We start from the raw sequence: 7,494 nt of genomic DNA on the forward strand, positions 1-7,494 counted from the left end.
TGGACATCCCCCGTCGCAGCCACATCTCCGGACACCTGAGAGACCTGCACTGGCTCCCGGTCAACAAAAGAATCACCTTCCGTCTCCTCACCCACGCACACAAAGCCCTACACAACCAAGGGCCAGGATACCTCAACAGCCGCCTCAACTTCTACGCTCCCAAACGCCAGCTTCGATTGACAGGCCACGCCCTCGACGCCGTCCCCCCCATCCGAAGAGCCTCCACAGGGGGACGGTCCTTCTCCTACCTCGCCGCCAAAACTTGGAACTCCCTCCCAACCCACCTCTGCCTGACCCAGGACCACCTTGCCTTCAGGAAGCAACTCAAGACCTGGCTGTTCGAGCAGTAGCGGACCCCCCCCCCCTAGCGCCTTGAGACCCTCCGGGTGAGTAGTGCGCTTTATAAATGCTTTGATTGATGGATTGATTGATTTCAGGCAAAATCACTTACTGATTTCTGAATAATGAGTTTAAAACCGTTAAGGTAACCATGTTGTTCCTGCTTACATTTCACATGCTTTGCTCATCCTTGCATTCAGTGTTTGCTTTTTACAGGGTGTTGTTACTTTTTTCAGGCAGCATTTTACTCTTGTCCAATGCGTAATTTGAATTGAGTCTCAGCACAATTGGGTTGTAGCTGAAGGTATTGCCAGTTTCTCCCAGTGGGGGAGTATGGTGTTCAGTAGGGGAGAGGATGTGGCACTCTGGCCAGAGCTGCCAAATTTGGAACTGGAGAACCAAGTTCAGCCTTCATGACCAGTCCACCAGACCACACTCCTGACAGAGCTCATTCCGATGCTACACCTTAGAAGGCCCGATAGACTTTAGAAGTCCTGGTGTCTTAGCACCAGCAGGTGGACCCTAACGGTGGCAAGTGTGAGTTAACCTTGAAGGCCTGTCCACCACAATCCATGCAGTTCACCTCCAGTCTTGCGAGCAGGCATACGAAGAAGCACACACTAGAGCAGAGGTCTTCATACTTTTGGATGCCGAGACCCCCCTGTCAACATTTTCAGACGTAAGGACCCCCTCCTGACAAACATTTCTAGAACTTGATTCTTCTCATTATCGATAACCATACACACTCCCAGTTCCCACAGAAAATAATTTTTATAGTGGGGAAATATTATTTAACAGTGTTTAGCAAGTCAAAAGTTTGTGGGTGACAAATCAACAGTAAAAACAGTCCACCAGACCATAAAACAGGCCAGAAAGCAGGAAAAAAATAAAAGTCCCCACACACTGACCTGACTGGCCATCACTTTGGGCACTGCCAGCCTGCCCTAAAGGCAGGGCTACTGGAACAGAGAGACAAATAATGCAGGAGGATTGATTGAGTTGTGTGGTAAGAAAATGTAAATAATGCTATGTGATGCAGCATATTTTGGGATAGTATTGCTTCATTATTTTGAGATTTTTTTAAACACGGTAACACTAAGCAAATATTTCACCTCATCAGTACCAGTTTATAACCAAAATACAGCAATAAACAACAGAAATATGTCTAGTCATTCTTTGTGATGGACCTTCCACTCCGCAGTGTCGCCACATTAGAAGCTCACCTGGCCCTCGTCGGGAGCAGCACGGGTCCCGTAAAACCCTGGCCGTCTTGTGCAGAGTCAAGCAGTTCACACACACCTCTTTCCTCCCCACCCGTCCCCTTTCTCCCTTTCAGGCCATTTTCTTTCACCCCTTTTTACAACTTCTGAACAATCCACATTCAATCTCTTACTGCACTTTTAATCATCTCTTGCTGTTCTGTTTTTTCAATCCCCTCATCTCTAACAGTCTCTCTTATTTATCTCATGGCCTCCCTCGCCCCATCTCCTCTCTCAACCCTCAGCACTTCTCATTCACCTCAAGTCTCTCGCTTCAAATTTCTGTCTTATCTATTTGTATCTTACACTTCTCTAGTCCCACCATTCATCGTTCCCATCTCTCCTTTTTCTTCCACGCCTTCTTGAACTAACGTTCCTGTCACCTGCTACCTCAGCACCCACCCCAGTATTCCCTCTATTCCCCTTTCGCTGCTCCCCCTCACCCACATTGGAACAAATTCTCTTTATATCTCATGGATCACCTCTCAGCTATCTTCTCTTACCCTTTAATGGTAGCTCTCCTCTCTGCCTTCACCTTTCTCTCACACTTACCTCTCCTCATGTGTTTCTGCACTTCCTTCGCCACTTCACATTTCTCTTCATCCCTGACCTCTCAAATTGAATTCTCTGAATACCTTGCTACCCTCCTCACTTCTCTCATCTATCTTCTCCCATCTGTCTTCTCCTATCCCGTCTCCCCTCACCCTCATCTTTCCTCACCTCTCACATTTTTCCCTCTCACCCATCCCATGTCTCTTACATTGCCTCTCCTCAATTCTCTCACACCATCCACCCCTTCTCTCCAGTCCCCTCTCACACCTGCATCACGCCTCTCACCTCTAGCGCCACACCTCTCTCCTTGCCTCCCATTCGGCCTCACATGCCCCCATATCCCGTCAGTTAAAGTATGTCTGGCCCTGTCTTTCAATACCTAATATTCACACACAGACAGTGCCTTGTCGATCCAGGCTCCTCCCCTTCATCCCTAGTATTATCCCCCTTCAAACCCTCCTCTGGCCCAACCAAGCACACTGCCCTTCTGTCAGCTGCATGATGGCGGTGCCATTTCTAAAGGGGGAAGAGCACCTGCAGCCTTCACCACAGCCGCACTGGCCCAACCCAGCCTCGGGAAGAAAGTAAACGGCACACCCCTAGCACACAACATGTGACGCCTCTGGTTGGATTCTCCTTATTTTCATATGTTGAATACTCAATGATAACACATGATTGAGTTTTGATAAGAATGGCTAGTTTTGTGTTCAAAAACCTTTTTTGTTTGAAAAGATTGTTCTTTACGGTGGCGCAGGTGGGAGTGTTTTTGAGCTGTTGTGGTCTGGTATCCGTATCATTGCAGCCTCACTCAAGTACTTCACGGGTCTTTAAAAGACCATTTACTTGTTAACGAGGCTTTGTTTTTCATTCACCTGTTCTTAGAGCACCTGCATCTTCAATCTGCCAATTGCTAGAAGAATTGCCCCCCCTCAAAGGTTTTATTAGCCCCCTCTGAAATTTGACTCTAGTTGCGCCTCAGGCCCTGCATGCACACTACCAGGGAAGCAAGTACACAGAGCAGCGTGACCTACAGAGGGATTTCCATTTGCACATAGTGCATTTACCTCTAGGGTCTGGTCCTTAGCGTTTTTTAAAAATTGCACATTTTATTTTCGAAAAACCCTTTTTGTTTGAAAAGATTGGTCTCGGTGGCGCAGATGAGAGTCTGACTGCCTCCCCCCTTCCTCCCCTCCCCCTCCAACTCCACCCTATACCAGAGCCCGGGATACCTATGTGGGATTTCCTCATGTCAAAACATAGGTCAGAGTACAGCAACAGTTAACAGCACGAGGGCAGAGCAAAGTAATTTCAAAGACAGCAGTGGGGGAATGGGCAGGCGTGAAAAAAACTGAGTGTTCTGGATTCCAGTTCCAGACAGAAGTGCAACCTCGAATGCGCGACCCCCTATCTACGACTCCACGCCCCCCTTGGGGGTCGCATCCCACAGATTGAAGACCCCTGCACTAGAGCGACACTGACTCTGTCACTGAGGTCACAAGACCCTTGAGGCCAGTCCACCTCGTCCATTGGTACCTCCATTGGACTTTTTCAGCACTAGTAGTGCAACTTACCAGGGGTTGGTAATGTTGGATTTGCATGCACATTAAACTTAGGGGGTGATTATAATGGAGGTGGGACTGCCACATCACTGCGTCGTTGACAGTCCCACCGCCATTGATACCTGCATTACTGCCTGCCATATTACAATGGCGGGCAATTCCCTGGCAGTCAGAGAGACCGATCGCCACGCATACTTCTCCCTTCCATAGGCCTCCTAACTTTTGGGGTCATTTAACCCCTCTTCAAACAGCCAGTCCAATCCACTTACCTCTGACAAATCAAGACAGGGCACTAGAGGGCTGAATTGTGGCTTGCAGACAAGAAAGTCTTATAACTTCGTGTCTCTACATTTTAGAATAAATTCAACAATACCACATTGTTGCATTTATCGTTATCATTCTTCTGAGTCCTTTAATCTTAGTTGTATGGCTTTCCTTTCTCCAGTTATTAACTAATAGCCTCTTGCAATGCTAACCTATGGGCTGGGGATCTGCAATGGAAAATTTAACTGGCCAATTTCTCCGATACCAAGGCCTATATAAGGATCCTCCTTATACCTACAGGACCCCCCACCCCTGGAATACTTAGGGAAGACTTTAGGGGTTCTGATTTTATCAAAATATTGCAGATCCTCACTTCACAGTGCTCCTAGCACAAAAGCCGATTGTGGGAAGCGCTATAATACAGTAGGCAGTGAAATGTGCAATTTCACTAAACCCAGGGCATATAACACTCATTTTATACGGGTCCTCCTTGTAGATACCTGACCTCTAACCCCTGGGACACCTAGGGGAACCCCTGGGAATACCTAAAATGCCCCAACATTGTAGTTTATCAATTTGTAAGTGCCCTAAACCCAAAAGTCAAGATTGGGCACAATTTGCATTTTAAAAGCAGTCCTCCAACACGGGCCTGCTTTTAAACGGACCTCAGGCTACAGCAGTGCACACATGCAAGTGCAGGAAGGGCTGCTGGCCTCTAAACCACTATGCCCTAATATATACTAGGGACTTCAAGGTAGTTTCAATCCCAATGCCCTATTATGTACTAGGGTCTCTTTCAACATAGCACTTGCCCTGTGTCTGGTTAGTCAGAGGCCAGGGTCAGTCAGAGTCAGGTACCACCAGTACAAGTCAGCAAAAATGTGGGGAGTGCCCAGGGCACAGATTGCTTTGCAACACTAGATAAGCACAAACCCAGAAACCCAGAATTTAAAACATAACACCATGGTTGGGGGTTCTCTTTAATAATCAGAATTGATTTCCATCCGAATAAACCCATTTTGCAACCTAAGGCTAATGAAAGACTGGTAAAAATCATTACTTTCTAATCTATACCTTGCAGTTTTCATGCAGCTCTTTGATGGCGCTTAATAGCTCTCTGTTCAATGTTAGTATTTTAACTTATAAACTGCAAATAGCAAAAGAATCTCAGACAAAAGCAGTAACTCACTGACCTATTTACCTGATATGCATGTTGTGGTCTGCCTGGTACACGTTCTTTGCAGCAGGCATATTAACCCACTGTGCCTACCTTACCATGAGTCGAACTTCCAGTAGTCAGACCTCTGATCTCTCTCAATAAAGACCATTAATCACCGAAGTTATCTTCACATTTTTATTGTTGCCTGAAAATTACTGGAGACCAGGAATGCAGCAGCAGGTACTTTTCAAACCATATTGCTCTTTCAAACAGGACGCCCCACCCTAAGTCAGCGACCTTTGCTTGCTTGGTGCATAAAGATGCAGGAACATGTGTTTTTAACACTTGGTCTGATTACTATGTGAATGTAAATAACAATAAAGCATACATGCAAACTGTGACTACATGCCTGCTTTTCTCAATATTTCACTTCAAATCTATGCGACTGTATTTCTTTAACGGGTGGTGATTTGTATAGGGTCAACGGAAATTCCACCAGGTTGTCCCTGTCCCCCCCAGAATTATAGTGTCTCCTACGGCCCTGCCCCAGAGTGAGCATCAATGTGCCTGGAGGTGGGGGCACCCAGGGTAAATACACTCTCCCGCGGTGCTCCCGTGCACACGGCGCCTCGTTCCCCACACTTCCTCTTTTCATGCAGCGCTAGCAGCACCAGCTCCACCGCGGACATGAGTCCGTGAGAAGAGCAGGAAAGAGGGTGGGGGGGCCGAGGAGAGAGGGGGGAATGTCGGACGGGGATCACCATTAGGCCGTTGTGTATAGTGTGAACTCTGAACTGACACGAATGAGGGGAGAGGGGCACAAACTACCAGCCCCACCACCCACCCCGGCCCTCTGGGCTGCTCACCCAGCCATCTGCAGCGCTTCGAAGCCTGGGGCGCGCCTGCGAGGAACCTCTGCCTCTGGGGGACAGGCTCAGGACATGTCTGCAGGCAGTGCCCATGTCCGATGCCCCCTGGCCAATCAGAGTCCGTGTGTGAAGCTTATTTGGGAGACTGTGTGAAGGTAATTAGGGTGTAGTACCTGCACGAGGGCATGTGTGTGTGGGGGGGGCTGTGAGTGTGAGTAACACTCCGTTTGCTACCTCTTGTATTTGCGGCTGCCCAAGGCCACCCTGTGGCCATCAGGAGGGCGGGCCCTTAGTCCCGAGGACTTCCCCCGCCCCCCATTACTTGGGTCAGCCACTCCTCCCCGGGCAGGTGGTGCCCGGTTGGAGCGTGGGCGGGCCAGTGACGCACGTCCGGGCGTCAGGCAGGCGAGGGGTTTATATTTTCCCCTAGCCATTTCAACTGCCTCTTTGCCGCTCCGGACGTCGCGTGTCGGGTCACGGGACACTCTTTTGCTGGGATTTGAGGTGAGTGGCCTTCTGCCTGTTCACCCCCTCCGCCTACTCCCTCCTCTCGGAGGTCGAGCAGGGCTAGGCGGCCCGCGTAGCGACGGGCCGCTGTGGAGGAGGGGGTGCAGAGTCGGCCTTGACCCCTTCCAGATGTCTCGTGGCCTCGGCGTTAGGTAGAGCAGGCCTCGCTGGCCTGTGCGGGGCGCCTTACTACCGCTCTCTTCTCGTGGGTGGGCGCAGGGGGAGGGGGCAGGTTTCCCGGGCCCGCCGTGCAAGTTGTGAATGTGAATGTGAATGTGAATGGGTTTTTCTAAAGCGCGCTTACACTCCAGGGAGCATCTTGGCGCTAGACATCGCTGTCTCAACAGAGAAGAAAAATAGGGCAGCTGCTGGGGTGGATCCTAATGATAGAGCATGGTCTATAGGTGAAGAAAAGGAATTAGATTAAAGCTAAGCAGGATGAGTCTTCGGTATTGAAAATCCAAGTTTTGAGCATTTTCCGGAACAGTTTTTCTGACTGTATCAGGCGCATCTGTGGTGGGAGCTTGTTCCAGGCCCTGGCTCCCAGTACTCCGATGGATTTTCCGCCTTTTGTGGTTAGTCTGAATCTGGGAACTGCAAGTAGGTTGAGGTTGGATGATCTGAGTGATCGAGGGGGAGTGTATCTTACAAACCTTTGGGACAGGTATGTAGGTCCTGACTGGTGGTAGGCTCTGAAAGTGATGAGCAGGATTTTAAAAAGCACTCTTTTGTGGATGGGTAACCAGTGCAGGGTTTTGAGTGCTTTTGAGGCAGATGATTTCCTGGGTAGCCGTAGCACCAGGCGAGCGGCGGCATTTTGAGCCATCTGCAATTTGTGCAGAACAGCTCTGTTGGTGCCTGCATAGATGCTGTTGCAGTAGTCTAAGCGGGATGTAATGAGGGCTACTGCCACAGTCTTTCTGGCTGTTAGGGGAAGAAGGTCAAAGAATCTTCTGAGACTTTTAATGATGTTGAAACAGGACCCT

The sequence above is a fragment of the Lissotriton vulgaris genome, chromosome 1_2 (assembly GCF_964263255.1).
Source record: "Lissotriton vulgaris chromosome 1_2, aLisVul1.2, whole genome shotgun sequence".
NCBI lineage: Eukaryota > Metazoa > Chordata > Amphibia > Caudata > Salamandridae > Lissotriton > Lissotriton vulgaris.